Source organism: Rattus norvegicus, chromosome 2, assembly GCF_036323735.1.
Source record: "Rattus norvegicus strain BN/NHsdMcwi chromosome 2, GRCr8, whole genome shotgun sequence".
Taxonomy (NCBI): Eukaryota; Metazoa; Chordata; class Mammalia; order Rodentia; family Muridae; genus Rattus; species Rattus norvegicus.
Window position 1 is genome coordinate 122,380,484 of NC_086020.1, and position 18,980 is coordinate 122,399,463.

At 37.7% G+C, this 18,980-nt stretch overlaps 1 protein-coding gene and 1 non-coding gene across 4 annotated transcripts in view; one reads left to right on the top strand and one right to left on the bottom strand.

Annotated features, from left to right (window-relative positions):
• Afg2a (AFG2 AAA ATPase homolog A) overlaps positions 1–18,980 on the top strand; it is a 191,190-nt gene that overhangs the window by 145,865 nt on the left and 26,345 nt on the right. The window lies entirely within an intron of this gene.
• LOC120101257 (small nucleolar RNA SNORA51) lies at positions 8,326–8,458 on the bottom strand. The gene has a single exon (XR_005501633.1). It is a non-coding gene; the product is annotated as a small nucleolar RNA SNORA51 (small nucleolar RNA).

An 18,980-nucleotide genomic window follows, 5' to 3' on the forward strand; every position in this document is an offset into this window, starting at 1 on the left:
TGTACCCTATACTTTGCTTGGAATACTGTACTTCAAGATATATTCATTATAAAGCAGCAGCCATAATAATAATATAATAGTAATAGTAATAATAGGTACAGTGCGGGCACATAAGTAGACATGCTGCAGACCATTGGAATAAAATAGAAAACCTAAACATGAATCCACAAAACTTAAGTGATCCTATATTTATCAGAAAAGCCAGTCTCTGTAAAAACTGTCAGTGAAATTTATTTTCGCTCTTCTACCACCTGTCAGGTTTTACTTTTCAGTTGAGAGTAAATAATAAAAATAGCAAGTAGGCGAAGATTACATACATCCATAAACTTGAGAATGAAGTAACATGTTGTGTTTGGAAATGACCATTCTTTCCACATCTTCATCTCAATTCAGAGCTATGTTTCTTCAGGAAAGCTTTATTTTAGCATTTAGTGGTTTGTTTTTGTTTGTTGTTCTTGTTTTGAAACATGAGTAGTTTTCAAAACTATATTAGCAGCAGAACACTTTCTCTAGTAAAACTAGAATCAGGCAGTCCACTATTTAAGGAGGTATTGAAGAAGCTGCTTTTGTCAAATGGAGCCTTTCCATGAGCACTTCTTAGTTGGATAAACTCCTAAAAGTAAATACTGTGGTATTGCTTAATTAGTGGGCATGTTTACCTGTGCGTATGCACTAAAGTTCCATTTGAACAACTTTTTATTCATCTGGACATAACTGCCAAGTTTCAGATAAAAAATAACCTTAATCTGCAATTAGCAATCCATTTATTCTTTATAAAGGTAATATGGAATGAACATTACAACACTGTATTGAGAGTGAGAGAACCTGCATTTTCAATATTTTTTGTAATATGTTTTTGACCTCTTTATGGCTCTCCCCCCCATCATTTTTTCATGACACTTCTGTAAAAGCAACATTTAAAGGATGGGTAGTTAAATAGATACATAATCTTCTGTGGTAAATAAAACTTAAAGATGGAGTTAAGGGTTAAAAATCAGTAGCTTAGAAGTAAGGAGGAAGAATGGGCTAGAGTGGGCAGGGCGCTGTGGTCATTCTGAGCTGTCTTTCACATCGTAATACAGCCTGCCTCCACACCTTGGAAATAAAGGCTACAGTGGTAGAACATGACTATGGCTCTTTCATGTAAAATATGTTTTGTTATTTATATTAAAACTGCCAACTTTATCGCTTTCACTGTTTGCAAAGAACTTTATTCTGTGAGAAGTTACCTACCAAAATATTTTGTGACCTGGTTAATAGTTAATATTTATTTATTAGGCATCAAGTTTATGTTTTATTCATCTATTTCTCCTTAGAACCTTTAGATAAATCATGTAGAACACATACTTCATGAAGTTATAGAGGAAAAGAACTTTTGAAACACTATACCTTTCATGTCCCTACCTGTAATGTTTGAGAATTAGAACCTTGAACAAGTGCATATCTTGGCAAGCAAATTATTTTCACCTCAATCTTGATCAAAGAACAGTGAAAACACTGAGTCATAGCTTAAGATGCTACTGTCTGTATTAAAATGAAAAGCAGAATGCAGGTTTAAAATTTCTGTAAATTAAGATATAACTTATTAAAGAAAAAGGTACAACTTATTTCAAATACCATGAAAAATCGAACATGTAAGAAATCCAGCAACCAGCAATTTTTTTTTTAATATTTCAGTCTCTTTGGGTCTGAGAATTTGGGGGATCGCTCTGTATGTAGGAATATATTGGAGAGCAACCTTCTGTCTTAGCATCAGCCTGCGTTGTTACTAGGAATCTCTACAGGACCCTCTCAGCCAATAACTCAACAGAATGCAACCCAGTCCCACCACTGGATACAGAAAGATGCCTAGGTCAATACCCCATAACTTTCATTATTAGGAGTCCTCACTAAGTTCATCCTTGTAGACTCCAGGAAGTTTCCACTGCACTAGGTTTCTGCATCACTCCCCTGATGCTCCCCAGTTTAGCAGTCTCTCCCCACACTCTCCTCCTTCATTGCCCCCCTTCCTGACTCACCTGACTCTTCCTGCTCCCAGCCCTACCTGCCCCACTCTGTCCTTAAAATTTATTGTTCCCCTTCCCAGGGAGGACCATGCATTGTCCCCTAGAGCCCTCCTCTGTACCTAACCTCTGGGTCTGTGGATTATAGAAAGATTATCCATTACTTAACAGCCAGTATCCACTTATTAGTCAATTTATACAATATTTATCTCTCTGGGTCTGAGTTACCTCACTCAGGATGCTTTTTTTCTAGCTGCATTCATTTAACTGAAAAGTTCATGATTTTTTTTAACAGCTGAGTAATACTCCAATTGTGTAAATGTACCATATGAAGGACATCTAGGTTGTTTGTATGTTTCTGACTATTACAAGTAAAGCCTCAGTAAACATAGTTGAATAAGTGTCTTTGTGGTAGGACCGAACATCCTTTAGGTATATGCCTAAGAGCAATATAACTGGGTATTGTAGGTCAATTCCCAATTTCCTGAGGAGCCACTGTATTGATTTCTGAGGTGGCTACAAAAGTCTGCATTCCCACCAGCAGTGGAGCAGTGTTCTCCTTGTTTCACATCCTCAACAGCATGAGTTGTCACTTGTATTATTTATCTTAGCCATTCTGGCAGGTGTAAGGTGGAATCTCAAAGTCATTTTAATTTGCATTTCCCTGGTGGCTAAGGATATTGAACACTTCTTTAAGTGTTTCTCAGCCATTTGAGTCTCCTCTATTAGGAAATCTGTTTAGGTCTGTAGCTGTTTTTTTAAGTTGGGTTGATCAGTTTTATTTTTGGAGGGCTTTCTTGGTTTTGTTTGTTTGGGGTTTTTTTTGTTTTGTTTTGTTTTTTTTTGGTATCTAATTTCTTGAGTTCTTTATTTATTTTGAATTTCTGTTAGATGTAGAGCTGGTAAAAATCTTTTTCCATTCTGTAGGCTGCCTCTTTGTTAAATTGATGGTGTTCTTTGCCCTACAGAAGCTTTACAGTTTTATGATGTCCCATTTACTAATTGTTGATCTTAGTGCCTGATCTGTTGGTGTTCAGTTCAGGATGTTGTCTCCTGTGCCAACATGCAAGGTTATTCCTCACTTTCTCTTCTGTCAGGTTCAGTGTGTCTGGTTTTATGTTAAGATCTTTGATTTACTTATCTTCTATGTACAGACATACCATTTTGACCAACTCCATTTGTTGGAGATGCTCTCTTTTTTCTAGTATATGTCTAACTTCTTTATCAAAAATCAGATGGTCATTGATACGGGAATCCATTAGTCAGAATATCTGTTTTTATCCCAATAATATGCAGTTTTTATTACTATAACAGCTTTATAATACAAAGCGAAATAAAGGTTGATAATACTTCCAGAAGTTCTTTTATTGTTCAGGATTGCTTTAGCTACCTTGGGTTTGTTTGTTTGTTTGTTTTAATTTTTGCATGAAGTTGAGAATGGACTCTCAAGGTCTATAAAGAATTGCATTAAAATTTTGACTGGGAATATATTGGATCTGTAGAGTGCTTTTAGTAGGATGGCCATTTTTACTATGTTAATACTACCAATGCGTGAACATGGGTCTTTTTGTCTTCTTATATCTTCTATAATAATTTCTTCAAAGACTTGAAGATTTCATCATGCAAGTCTTTTATCTACTTGGTTAGAGTTACCCCAGGATATTTTATATTTTTTGAGGTCATTGTGAAGGGTGTTGTTTCCCTGATTTTTTTTTCTCAACCCCTTTGTCATTTGTATGTATAAGGGCTACTAATTTTCTTGAGTTGATCTTGTATTCACCTACTTTGCTGAAAGTGTTTATCAGCTGTAGGAGTTTTCTAGTGGAATTTTTTGGTTGATTTATGTATACTACAATCTGCAAGTAACAAAATTTTCACTTCCTTTCCAAATCTTACCCTTTTGATCTCCTCCAGTTGTCTTATTGCTGTAGCAAAATATTGAATGGATATGGAGAAAATGGGCAACCTTATCTGATCCTGATTTTAGTAGAGCTGCTTTGAGTTTCTCTTCACTTAGTTTGATGTTGGCTATAGGGTTGCTATAAATTGCTTTTATTATGTTTAGGTATGTCCTTTGTATTTCTAATCTCTCCAGGACTTTTATCTGATGTGATGATCATGCTTTTGGGGTTTTTTGGTGGTGGGGGGGTGTTGTTTTTTTCCTTTTAGTTCATTTATATGGTGGTGTCTTGTGTAGGGCTATGAAAGGACACTGTGACCACAGCAACTCTTATAAAGTGAATCATTTAAGTGAGGGTGCCTTCAGTTCATAGTTGTAGTTCATTGTCAACATAGTGGGAAACGTGGTGGTATGCAGGCAGACATAGTGCTGGAGAAGAGCTGAGAGCTCTACATCTAGATCCACAGGCAGCAGGAAGAGAGTGACACTGGGCCTGGCTTGAGCATCTGAGACCTCAAAGCCCACCCCAGTGACACACTTCTTCCAACAAAGCCACACTTACTCAGAAAAGACCATAACTCCTTAACAAGGCCACACCTCCTAATAGTCCCACTTCCTATGTGCCTATGTGGGCCATTTTTATTCAGACTGTCACAGGTGGATTACATTTACTGATTTTTATAACATTGAGCCATCCCTGGATCTCTGGATTTAAGCCTAACTGATCATAGTGGACAATCTTTTTGACATGTTCTTGCATTCTGTTAGCAAGTATTGTCATTGAGTGTTTTTGAATCTATGTTCATAAGGGTAATTCTCTTTTTTGGTTGAGTCTTTATATGGTTTGTGTATCAGGGTAACTGTGGAATGAGGACTATTTTCTTTAGCTCATTAGCCCATTTTTGAAAATCTTGTAGAATTCTGTGCCTGTGCTAAAACTGTCTGGTCCTGGGCTTTTTTGTTGGGAAACTTTTTTTTTTTTTTTTTTTTTTTTTGGTTCTTTTTTTCTGAGCTGGGGACCGAACCCAGGGCCTTGTGCTTCCTAGGTAAGCGCTCTACCACTGAGCTAAATCCCCAGCCCCGGGAAACTTTTAATAACTGCTTTTACTAGTGGTTAGAGGTCTATTTAAATCGTTTATCTGATCTTGATTTAACCTTGGTAAGTGGTACCTATTGAGAAAAATTATCCATTTCTTTTTAGATTTTTTTTATTTTAGTGGAGTACAGGTTTTTAAAGTATATCTGGATTCCCTCAGTGTCTGTTGTTATGCCTCCTTTTTTTGTTTCTGATTTTTTTTCTAATTTGGATATTCTCTCTGCCTTTTAGTTAGTTTGGATGAGGGTTAATCTTATTGATTTTATCAAATAACCAACTCTGTTTCATTCTTTGTTTCTATTTTATTGATTTTAGTCCTCAGTTTGATTATTTTTTGCCATCTATTCCTCTTGCATGTGCTTTCCTTATTTCGTTCTAGAGCTCTCGGATGTACTGTTAGGTTGCTCATATGAGGTCTTTCCTCTTAGCACCACTTTCATTGTGTCCCCTAAGTGTGTGTATGTTGTATATTCATTTTCATTAAGTTCTAGAAAGTCTTTAATTTCTTTACTTTTATCTTTGTCCATTTTTTTATTCAATAGAGAGTTGTTCCTTTTCCATTAATTTGTAATCTTTGTTATTGATATCCAGCTTTAATCCATGTTAGTTTAGTAATTTTCACAGTGTTGTTTTAATTGTCTTGTATTTGTTGAGACTTGCTTTGGGACCATGTATGTGGTCACTTTTGGAGAAGATTCCATGAGGTGCTGAAAAGAAGAAGTATTCTTTTATTTTGGATGAAATATTCATTTGATATTTGTTGGATTCATTTGGTTTATAAGATCAGTTAGCTTCCGCATTCCTCTGCTTAGTTTTTGCCTGGATATCTTGTCCATTGATGAGAGTGAGGTATTGAAGTCTCTCACTGTATGAGGGTCAATATGTGGTATAAGCTGTAGTGTTTCTTTTTTACAAAGGAGGTGAACTTCTGTTTGGAGCATAGATGCTAAAGAATTGAAATGTCAGAAGACCCTATCACAAAACAGAAAAAAAAAATTGAACTGCCAAATTGGTAGATATTTTTTTCTTTTGATGAAAATGCAGTATCCTTCCCCATCTATTTTGACTGATTTTGGTTTGAAGTTCATTTTTTTAGATATTAGAATAGCTACACTAGCTTGCTTTTGGGGTCCATTTGCTTATAGTATCTTCTTTCAACTTTTTACTCTGAAGTAGTGTTTATCCTTGATATTAAGGTAGGTTTCTTGTATGTAACAGAAGGATGGATCCTGTTTCCTTATCCATTCTGTTAATCTCTTTGTATTGAGTAATTGAGTCCAGTGATATTAGGAATATCAATGAGCAATGATTTTTAATTCCTGTGAGTGTGTGTGTTAGAGAGTGAAAGAGAAAGGGGGTATGGGAGAGAATGTGTGCTTATGTGGGTGCGTGCATGTGTGTGTTCGCTTTTTTGTTTTGTTTTGTTTACTTGTGTGAAACTATTTCCATGTGTGTAGTTAACCTCCTTGATTTAGATCTCTTTTCTTCTTCTATAGGCCTGAATTTGTAGATAGATTCTGTTTAAGCTTGATTTTAACATGAAATACCTTATTTTCTCTATCCATGCTGATTGTAAGTTTCCCTGGGTAGTAGTTTGGACTGGCATCTATGGTCTCTTTGGGTCTGCGGTATATCCCTCCAAGCCCTTCTGGCTTTTAGAGTCTCCATTGAAAAGTCAGGTGTAGTTCTAATAATTAGAATTCTAATAAAGGTCTGCCTTTATGTGTTATTTGTTTTTTTCTTTACAGCTATTAATATTATTTCTCTGTTGTATGTATGTATGTATGTATGTATGTATGTATGTATGTATGTATGTATGTATTATTTCGATTCTTATGTGCCAAGGAGGACTTTCTTTTCTGTTCCTATCTATTTGGTATTCTGTATATTTCTTTTACATTTATAGGTATCTCCTTTAGTAACATTTTCTTATTTTGTTGAAAATATTTTCTGGGCTTTTGAGCTTGTATTCTCCTTCCTCTATTTCTATTATTCATACGTTTGGTCTTTTCATAGTATCTTGGGTTTCCTGGATGTTTTATGTGAGGAATTTTTTAGATTTAATATTTTCTTTGACCTATGTGTCAATGTCTGAAATTCACTCTTCCATCTTTTGTATTCTGTTGGTGAAACACCTCTGTAGTTCCTGTTCACATTCCTAAATTTTTCATTTCCAGTATTTTCTCAGTTTGCGTATTCTTTATTATTTCTATTTCTATTTTCAGGTCTTACTGTTTATTTTTTTTCCTTCAAGTGTTTTTTTCTTGGCTTTCTTTAAGGGATTTATTCATTTCCTCCAGCTGTTTTATTTTTCTGGCTTCAGGGGATTTATTCATTTCTTCTTTAAGGACCTCTATCATCTTCATATAGTTAGTTGGTTTTAAAGTCTTTATCTTGTATTCAGATGTTAGAATAATCAGGACCTCCTGTGGTAGGATAGGTGGGCTCTGGTTTATTATTTATATTACCCTTGTTGTTATTGATTGTGTTCTTATACTTGTGTCTAGGCCTCTGGGTTTGGGGTGATTTTAGGTCTAGGTGTGGATTGCTGGTTTTGTCTCTGTTGAATAGTTATTTTGGTTTTGGTTTGTTTTCTCTCTGTATGTTTTCTGTATTGGCTATGTCTTACCTGTTTTACTGGCCTACTTAGTTGCTATGTTTGTATAGAATGCTTTGAAATGTTAGAGACTGGGTAAAGAGGAGGCCATGAGGAATGGTTTGTTACAATGCTAAGAGCAGCCTTGAGAATTGGTCCTCAGGAAACGGGAGAGAAAGTCCCAGGGCAGCCTACCTGGTCTTCTGGCAGGCATGACCAATGATTGAGCAGTGGATGTCTGCTGGAGTTTGGAGGCTGGGACACAGCAACAAGGCACAGAAACAAGGTTGAGGTGGGAATGTCTGAGAGATCCACAGGTGGCATGGACTGGATTCTGTTTTCATTGATACATGAATGAGATTTACTAACATTTATTTGAAAGACTTAGTGAACATTCTATGTGCTGGGACATGTGATATGAACAATGTCACCCAATAGCACACAGTGAAACTCTTCAAAGAATTGGCAAGCATGATCTTAAACGGCACTTCACAAGTCACCCAGGCTAGTTTTGAACTTGCTGTCCTCCACCTCATGCTCTTGCTTAGTGGGAATTATAGGCCCATTATACGAACGAAGCCTGATGAAAAAGTACTACTTTGAGTCCTGCAGACCTTCTTTTAAATATGTTCAAAGCCATTCAGACATTCACTAGCTGTAAAAGTTGATGTGCATAACTATGTCTTAGACCTGACCTTCCCTCCATTCTTTGTTCTTGTTTTTTTTCCCCCCATGTCTACTCATTCACAATACAGACCAGGCACAGTGGCCTAGGCTGAGGTGTACACAGGGTAGTTTTATTCTCCTTCCTCTTTCTATACAGTCAGTGTAGGAACACAGCCTGTGCTAAGCACAAGGAGGCTCATTCTCTGTTCTTATGTGTTATTTTTGATATTGCCCCCACCCCTCTGTCTGTCTGTCTGTCTGTCTGTCTGTCTCTCTCTCTCTCTCTCTCTGTGTGTGTGTGTGTGTGTCTGTGTCTGTGTCTGTGTGTCTGTATGTGTGTCTGTGTGTGTGTCTGTGTGTTCCTACCCACGCTGCACTGTGACTACAAAACTGCTTTTGTGTTGCTGCATGCCTTGTAGTCATCTTAACTGAGAGCTTCCACTTAAGTTTCTGTATTCTGAGAGGAGTAGAGAAAGGCTTCAGCAGATCCTGAACTTTAGGAATGAGAAACAAGTACAAACGAAAAGAGCATATCTACCTGCCAGGTCTTAAAATAGTTCATGAGTTATAAACGTCCTACATGAGTCACAGTGACATGGCCTTGAGTTCACTCTTTCTGATTTTTGTTGGAAAGTGCTGTAGGCAAACCCACAGCCACTCAGCACCGTGTGTGTTGATAGATGCTGCTGATATTTATTTCAATACAACTTATTATACATTTGGGGTACAGAATTGTGATACTCATTTTATAGAACAGGAAATTACAGCTTAAAGTAACTTTCTCAAAGTCCTATAGCTAACTAGTAGAACCAGAATGTAAGCCGAGGTCTAATTCATTTTCCCAATGTGCACTATATGTTTAGAATAGTTTTGTCTTCAGGTGACAAAGGTAGTAACAGTAAAAGAATGTTTCTAACATAGCATTAGATAGCAAAACAAGCTCACTGGTTCACATGACATTTGGAAAAGCTTGTCTTCTAAATATTCTAGAAGGGATAAGATTATACCTTATATAGCGAGTTACTAGAATACTATCTTTCAGGGCATATCTGAGCAAGAAATAATTTATTATCAGACAGGCTATATCTAACTGATTCAACTTGTGTGTTTTCTTCCCTGAACTCACAAGTTAGGTACACTTAACCTTTCTATTTAGTACCTGGTCCTGATGGCAAGACAGTCAGTCCCTGCATGAAAGCCCTGCTAAGGCAGCAAGCTCTGAGAGGCCATTATGTGAAGCAAAAGTGAAGCTTGGTTTTGTAGTGGGGGCACCTAGATGTTGGAGATGCCAGTACAGGGGAATATTTACCATAAAGAGCTGCAAACAGGGAATGGAACCAGCTATAGGGAGAAATAGATGTTGCAGGCAGCAAAGCTGGTGAGGCAGAGACATCTAAGTCCTTTAATACCAAACATGAAGCTACAGGGTTGAGTGGTTTTCCTGCTGAGTTTCAGTCATTCTTTAGTCCACTATTCTTCATTATGTCTCATTTTCTTCCTTTTGGAATGTCAGTATATATTCTATGCCATTATATGAAAGAATGTAGTTAGGTTTTTCTTTTTTTTAAATGGGGTTACAGGGGAAGGGGGAAAGAGCACAATTAAGAGCTTCCCTTGGATCTCGGAAAAGACTAGACTTTTAAACCGCTGATGTTGTGAAGGATTATGGAAACTTTTGAAGTTGGATTGAATGTGTTGTTTTGCATTATGATTTGGCTAGGAGATTCTGGGATCCAGGGAGTGGGAAGTGGAGGTTTGAATAAGGAGTGTCCCCAGTTGGAGGTGCTGTTTAGGAAGGTTTGGCAATGGTAGGCTTATTGAAAGAAATATGTCACTGAAAACAATCTTTGATATTAAAAACCTGAAACTAGGGTTGGGGATTTAGCTCAGTGGTAGAGCGCTTGCCTAGGAAGCGCAAGGCCCTGGGTTCGGTCCCCAGCTCCGAAAAAAAGAACCAAAAAAAAAAAAAAAACGTGAAACTACTTTTGGAAAATTGGCTCTCTCATTTGCGTTTGAAACCGTGGACTCTCAGCTTCCTGTTTCTGCCACCATACCTGCAGCTAGCTGCTGTGCCTCTCTGCCGTGGTGGCCTCTTATTTCTCTTCAACCAAAGCCAAAATAAGCTCAGTCTTCCATAAGCTGCTTTGATCATGGTGTCTTATCACAGCAACAAAAAAGTAACTAATAAAACTATATTCCCTTTTAAATCGTCCCTACCTTGCCTAAATTGTACACAAGAACTAATATACTGGTTATTCTATAAGCAGCCATGGTATTCTGTTCCCCAACTAAAGAATACCATCTTGTAGTGATTGCTCAAGACTGTTGTTCTCCAGGTCAGAAGTGTCCTTGTTGTTCTCATTTGTTCCCTAACTTTGCTAATCCCGTCTTGCCTGTGTTCTTGGAAGATGCCGGTAAATTATAAATGTAATCAGCCTGAGTACTATGTAATAAGAACTTGAAGTGGAAGAAAATGAAATGTCAACAAGAACATTGTTTGAGGAGAAGGTAAAGAGGGAATTGATATGGTTTAAAATCTGTTCCTACTCAAGCTATGAAGCAACAACCAAGTGGTATAGACTGTACTTGAATGTTCTGGCATTGGGTCTGTAGTGTTTAAGATGGGCTTTCTTCATTATGGACCTCTTTTTCTATGGTATTTCACCAAATCCTAGGAAAACTTTTGTACTGTGCATGGAGCTATTCTTGAGTGCCATAATAGTTGTCATTAACCCTAGGCATGGTCTGCTTAGAAACCAGCATATTTTATGGTGGCATTCAATAGCCCTCCTGGTCTTCTATTTTGTACATTATATTCCTCCTTTTCCTTCTCACCCCCACCTTCTTTCCCAGTAGTCTGTAGCATTCTCAGGTCCCGTTTCAGCTAAATCTTAGTATCACATTCTTCTTTAGGGAACTAAAACATCAAGATAAAAATATTTTTCATTAAAATTAGAAACAAAAATTCTGAGACTGAGTCTTTAGATGTAATCTGTCTCTAAACCTAAAATTCTAGGTATGAACCTCAGTAGCCTCAAATATGACTTCTCTCCCTCCCTTGCAGGCAGGAGGGTTCAGAACTTAAAGATCATCCTATGCTTCCTAGGAAGTAAAAAGCCAGCCTGGGATACAGGAGACCTTGTCTGCAAATACAAAGATCTCTTCCATTGAGCCAGAAAGTACATTCTCTGGCTGTTGGGATGAACACTGTTGGTATTGGGCCATTGCTTTCTCTTAGCTAGAAACTGATATTACAGATATTAACATTACAAGTCACTTAAGTGGATGCATTTACAAACACAACAGTGTTATGTATCAGGCACAGCCAATTACAATTTAAAATCACAGTTTTTCTAATGGTAAAAATCACCACGTTCTTTTTTTAATTGGTTATTTTATTTATTTACAGTTCAAATTTTATCCCTTCCCTCTTTCCCTTCCACAAGACCCCTATCCCCTCTTCCCTCCTCTGTGCCTCTATGAGGGTGCTCCCCCACCCGCCCACTCATTCTTGCCTCAGTGGCCTACCCTCCCTTCCCCTATCCTGGGCCATCAAGCCTCCACAGCACCAAGGGGCTCGCCTCCAGGTGATGCCAGATAAGGCCATCCTCTACTACATATCCAGCTGGAACTATGGGTACTGCCTGTGTAGTCTTAGTTTGGTCATTTAGTCCCTGGGAGCGTTGGGGGGTCTGGTTTGTTTATATTGTTCTTCCTATGAGGTTGCAGACCCCTTCAGCTCCTATAGTCCTTGCCCTAACTTCCCCATTGGGGTCCCTGTGCTCAGCCCAATGTTTCTCTGTGTACATCTGCATCTGTATTGGCCCAGCTCTGGCAGAGCCTCTCAGGGGACAGCTATACAGGACTCCTGTCACCAAGTGCTCCTTGGCATGAGCAATAGTGTTTGGTGTCAGCAGATGGGATGGATCCCTACGTGCGGCAGTCTCTGGATGGCCTTTCCTTCAGTTTCTGCTCCACTCTTTGTCCCTGTATTTTCTTTTGACAGGAGGAATTCTGGGTTAATATTTTTGAAATGGGTGGGTCGTCCCATCCCTCAGCTGGGGGCCATGCCTGTCCACTGGATATGGTCTCTACAGGTTCTGTCTCCCCTTTGTTGGGTATTTTGGCTGACTTCCTTTCTCTTGGGTCCTGGGAACCTCTTGAGTCCTTGGCATCTGGGACTTTCTAGTGGCTACCACCAGTTCCCCTTCCCCCACTGCTGCACACCTCCTTTCAAATTCCTGACCCTCTCTCTGTACATCTCCTCCCATATCTGAACTGGCCTACCTTTTCCCTCCCCCTTCTCTCTCCCTCCTAGATCACTCTCTCCCTCTACTTCCCAGAGATTATTTTTTTCTCTAACAGAGTAGTACTGTAGCTTCTACAGTTTGGTGTAATCTTCTTTCTTCTTGAGTTTCATATGGTTTGTGAGTTGTATTGTTGGTATTCCAAGCTTCCTTTTTGGCTAATATCTATCCACTTATCAGTGAGTATATACCATGTGTGTTCTTTTGTGTCTGGATTACCTCACTCAGGATGGTATTTTCTAGTTCCATCCATTTGCCTTTGAATTTCATAAAGTCATTGTTTTTGATAGCTGAGTAATATTCCATTGTGTGGATGTACCACATTTTCTGTATCCGTTCATCTGTTAAAGGGCATCTGGGTTCTTTCCAGCTTCTGGCTATTATAAATAAGGCTGCTATGAACATAGTGGAGCATGAGTCTTTGTTGTATGTTGTAGCATCTTTTGGGTATATGCCCAGGAGAGGTATAGCTGGGTTCTCAGGTAGTACTATTTCCAATTTTCTCAGGAATCACCAGACTTCCAGATTTCCAGAGTGGTTGTACCAGTCTGCAATCCCACCAACAATGGAGGAATGTTCCTCTTTCTCCACATCCTTGCTAGCATCTGCTATCCCCTGAGTTTTTTATCTTAGCCATTCTGACTGGTGGGAGGGGGAATCTCAGGGTTATTTGATTTGCATTTCCCTGATGACTAAGGATGTTGAACATTTCTTTTAAGTGCTTCTTACCCATTTGAGATTCCTCAGTTGATAATTCTGTTTAGCTCTGTACCCCAGTTTTTAATAGGGTTATTTGGTTCTCTGGAGTCTAATTTTTAGTGAGTTCTTTGTACATTTTGGATATTAGCTCTCTATTGGATGTAGGGTTGATAAAGATCTTTTCCCAATCTGTGGATTGCTGTTTTGTCATAATGACAGTGTCCTTCGCCTTACAGAAGCTTTGCAATTTAATGAGGTACCATTTGTCAATTCTTGATCTTAGAGCCATTGGTGTTTTATTCAAGAAATTTTCCCCTGTGCCAATGTGTTCGAGGTTCTTTCCCACTTTCTCTTCTATTTGATTCATCATATATAGTTTTATGTGGAGGTCTTTGATCCACTTGGACTTGAGCTTTGTTTAAGGAAATAAGAATGAATTGATTTACATTCTTCTTCATGCTGATTGCCAGTTGAACCAGCACCATTTGTTGAAAATGCTGTCTTATTTTCACTGCATGTCTTTAGCTCCTTTGTCAAAGATCAAGTGACCATAGGTATGTGGGTTTGTTTTTGTGTCTTCAATTCTATTCCATTGATCTACTTGCCTGTCTCTGTACTAATACCATGTCATTTTTTTTTATCACTCTTGCTCTATAATATAGCTTGAGGTCAGGGATAGTGATTTCCCCAGAAGTTCTTCTGTTGTTGAGAATGGTTTTAGATATCCTGGGTTTTTTGTTTTTTTTTGTTTTTTTTTTTTTTTTTTGAGATAAATTTGAGAATTGCTCTTTCTATCTCTGAAGAATTGAGTTGGAATTTTGATGGGGATTGTACTGTGTGATGAGAGGGACTCTGTGTGAATGATTACCCTTGTTGATTAGTTCTCTGCAGGACTAACACTGAAGGCTTAGTGTGTGTTACTAGTACATCACTCTGATAAAACCCAGATTTGCTGAGTGAAATCGATGCTCTGACCACAAGTGCATCTTTCCTCCCTGCCACATCCTTGTTGCAGAACCCCAGTGTATTACTCTTCTCATTACTGTGACAAAATAAACTCTCAGAGCAACTTAAGAAAAAGAGTGTTTATTTGGGTTCATAGCTTAGGGCTCAGTTTAGCATTCTGTTCAGAGCAGACAGCAGCAGTTCATGTTGTATCTGCAATCAGAAGGCAGAGATAGTAAATGATGGTGGTCATCTCACTTTCTCATTTTTATTTAATCATAGATTGCTGTCACCCACACTGGGGCAGATCTTCCTATGTCAGTTAATTAAATCTAGAAACTCACAGACATGCTCAGACGTTTGCCTCCTAGACAAGTCTAGATCTTGTCAAGTTGGCAATAGTAGGTATCATCTTCAGCTTTAGCATGTGAGCAGACTTTAAAATAAGGGACCATCCAGCACAACACATTGGGCACAGTACTTGTTCAGTGTCATCTATAAACTTTATGTTTTGTTTAGGAAATACCGTATTTTTAAAAGTCGTTTATTCATAAATTCTTTCATGGATATAAACATGATTTTACCTTCATTTGTAATTCTCTAAATTGATACACAGTTCTGTAAACCACATTTAATCTGTAATTATGTTTCTTAAACTTACATAAATAAAATGTCTCTTAAAAGAGAATTGGGATAGAGAAGGAATATAAGGAATATAATTGAAATAAGAAAATGTAAAATCAAAGTGAAATTTTTTCAATAAATTTTTTTCCAAAATGGGGGGGGTTCATCTGCTCACAGTACTGCCTATTTTATTTTTAGTATAATTTCCAAAGTTTGAAGAATATAATAGTAGTTTCAAATTCCTTCCTTATATAACTGTTTTTTACATAACTACCAAGTAAGTCGAATTTATAGTTAATCAAAGAACTCTCTAATTTTTTAACTCATAAATATAATATAGTGTGTATGTTACTTCTTTTGTGAAATGGACTACTTGGTATGTGAATAGAATGAATGCAACAATTCCTATGACTTGTGATTTTGCTTTGACCAGTAGTAACAGCAAAAATTGCATCATAGAGTTCTCTTACAGTGCTATATAAAATGAAGAGTCCTTGACCCAAGAGGAAACTTTGGAACAAATAAAACAAGAAGACGATGTTTTCAGAAGTAACTGGAGAAAGATCTCTAGATGTGAATGAAATAAAACTTACTACTTGTACAGCTAGAAGTTTTGGTTCTGTTGAGCTAAGCCGTCTGCAGGTAGTTAATGCCTTTACTAAAGGCTATTCCCATGGAGCAGTGAAGGGAATGCCTGGATTGTAGAGAACTGAAGTGAGCACAGAGGATCTTGGTTCAAGAATGTTAAGTGAACACACTTGGGGAAATGGTTTGGTTAGTAAATGCCTTTTGCCCAAGATTGAGGATCTGAGCTGATATACCAATGCTGGGCACATGGTAATATAAATCTGTAACTTTTGCCTTGGAGATAGGGGATTGGCAGGAGGAGCTCTGGCACGTGCTGACCAACCATCTAGGCAGTCAGTGAGTGCCAGCTTTGACCTTTGACCTCTATACTCACCCATGGGTATTGACTACATTGCATGCACACATAAATAAAAATAAATAATATTTTAAGTTAAGAATTTTTATTTTTTGTTTTAAGAAGGAAAGGTTAGATAGTAGATACAAGGGTAATGGTAGCAGAAGAGAGTGTACTTATAGGCTAAGGTAGCACAGGACAAGATAGAATGAAATATCCAAGGAAAAGAATGACTGGTAACGATCACTGGATTGGGGTCATTGTCAAAGAGAAGGATTTGCTTTCAGCTAAAAGAAGTTGCCTCTGTTTTTTTATATTAAGAAAGAAAGAGATTATAACTATCGATGATTTCATAGGTGAGGTATGGAAAGTTGAAGGAACTCAGAATTTGGAGTTAAGTATCTCCTCTCAATTTGAAAATATCTCCTATCAAGTCTTGTGTAACCTATACTAATACTCTATCCTTGTACAGTAGGCAGCCTCAAGGTATTTATATTATACTAGCACAATACATAGAGAATCCTCTTTTTTTAATAATAGCTAGAAGTCAAAAAACTAGAAGGGTAATCATTCTGAATCTGAGGTATCTCTGAATCATCTCAAAGATGATTTCCAGACTCTGTATGTGTACGTGGATGGGCGGGTGGGTGGGTATGGGTGTGTAGGAAGAGCTTGGGGTCTGTGGCCTTACACATGCTAGACAAATATTCTACCAAGCTCGTATCAGCTGTCTAAACATTTTGTTTCATTTTTCCATTGTTCTTTGTAAATATCCAGTCTATAGAATCCTAGTCAATTTATAGATTTATACCATGAAGAGAAAGGAGAAAACAGTCCTGTGTATCTTGATGGCAGTCCACTGGTGAGAGTTGCTCAAGTAAATGTATACTGTTTTTCTCTACAGTTTACTAGGAATAGGTGTACTGTAGGCACAGAGTTCTGTCTTTATGTAATTACTAATTCCTGAGGACCTGCTGTGCTCATCCATGTAATGCTTCTGCTGAATTTAAATTTCCTGCTTTAGTTTTTCATTGTTGCCTCACCTGTTTTGCAGTCTAGTCATATATTGCAAGCTGTTTTTAAATTATCTGGTTATTTTAATAATTGGCCTTAAGAATCATTTCCACACTCCAGACCTAATGTCATTGTAATACAATGTTAACACCCCAGAATCTTCACAGAAAACTGATTGATCATAAGGAGGCAGAGGCTGGCAGGTCTTGTCTGCAGAGTGAGTTTCAGGACATCCAAGGCTACACTGAGAAATCCTGTTTAAAAAAAAAAAGAAAGAGGAAAGAAAAGTAGTGAAGCTGTAATTTAGTGTGATAGAGAACTTGCTTAGTATGCTAGAAGCCCTGTGTCCTCCCCAGCACCACGTAAACCATGCAGAATGGCTCAGCACTTGTTCTCCCAGCAAGAGGCTCATGAGCTCAGTGTCATCTTTGTCTACATAGCAAGTTTGGTGCTGGATACATGAGACCTTGTCTTTAAAAAAGAAAAAGGAGACAAGACAGAGAGAGAGTCTGGCCCATATTTTGTGCTTCATACATGTTTGGTGATAGATGGAAGGAAGGAAGGAGTGAGTTTCATTTTTGTGACTGGGATGCTTCTTAAAAATTATAATTTGACAGGTGTAGTGGTTCACTTCTTTAATCCCAGCACTTGAGAGACAGAGGCAGGCAGATCTCTATGAGTTTGAGGCCACCCTGGTCTACATAGTGAGTAGTACCAGGACAGTCAGAACTATATAGAGAGACCCTGTCTTTAAATAAAACAAGACTTCACTTGTTTTTAAATAAAAAGACTTCACCTGGGAATGTTTTTTAATTACATCTGAAGTCATTCCCATTAGTTTTCTGTCATTATGAATATCTGAGGTATTCAGCTTATAAACAACTTTATTTGGGCTCAAAAACATGGTGGTTTTAGTCTTTTTTGGCCCCATCACTTTAGGGGCTGTAATGAGGCAGAAAATCATGGCAGAAACATGTGACAAAACAAAGCTCCTTCACTGTATGATAATGAGGCAAAAAAAATAAGGGGAAAAGTGGGCTTTTATTCTAAGTGTTAAAGGCCAACTTTCACTGACTTTAATGACCTCCTACCTAACCTCATAAACATGCTTCTGCCTCCTAGTGCGTTCCTGCACACTACATCACTGTCACTTATCTTTATCAGATACTTGGCATCCATGTATTACACCCTTACATCTTAACTATATGTAGTAACAGATTCTTTTGTGATATCGGATGCTCACCAAGGTCGGAGAGTTTTAAAAAATAAAATAAAAACCATAATCACCTTTTTTACTTTGTTTATAAATTCTGATAATTGATTATAACAAATTTGAATCATTGCTGGTCTGGGCAAGGATCAGATCAGTTATTTTTTTTAAAAAAGAGTTCATGATTTGTTAAACCTTGTTAAATCCTGTTACCTAGTTCTCTGGTTAAGTACTGATATAATCTGGAAATGGTAATTAGATTCCCAGTAAGTAGCCCGTGATCTAACAAACTTTCTGGTAATGAAAGGATATCATTCCTCTATGAATGACTATGAAACAAGAATTCAGAATATAGAGCCATTTTTCTGTTTGAACAGTATTCAGGCAACTTTGATCTGAAGCAGTGGTCAGAGTCATATTTACTGATGCTCTTAATTTTTAGTAAGAAGAATCCTAGAGAGAGTGACCATCTCATGGTTAGAGAAAAGCATATTCCATATACTTCTGTACTACTATTCAGGCTAGCTGTGGAGGGTGGGGGTTAGTTGCTAGTTTTGTGTAGTACAGATTTTTGCCCTGGCTTCCAAGCAAGTGTGCTGGAAGCTGTGCTTTGGTTGAATTGTGTTCAATTTTCTGTGTAATACTTTTGTTAAGATGAGCCTTTGGGTGGTTCTGTCTCTGCCCCCCCCCCTTTTCCAGTTTCTAGTCTTACCTATTATGTGTTTCAGTTAATTGTGAACAGAGGATATTCTGTGTCTTCCCTGGACTTTGCGCTCATTAATTTATGGATAAACCAAGTAATGAGACTGGCAGAAGTTGTTGCAGGCAGTATTTGTACAAAATTCTCAAACTTTTCTTTTTAGTTTGTTCTGTTTGTTTATTTAAATCTTTCTTTTTTAATTTTTAAAGTTTTATATGCATTTATGTTTTTCCTGTTAGTATATCTGTGCACCACATGTGTACCTGGTGCCCACAGAGGCCAGGATTGGGTATCAGAG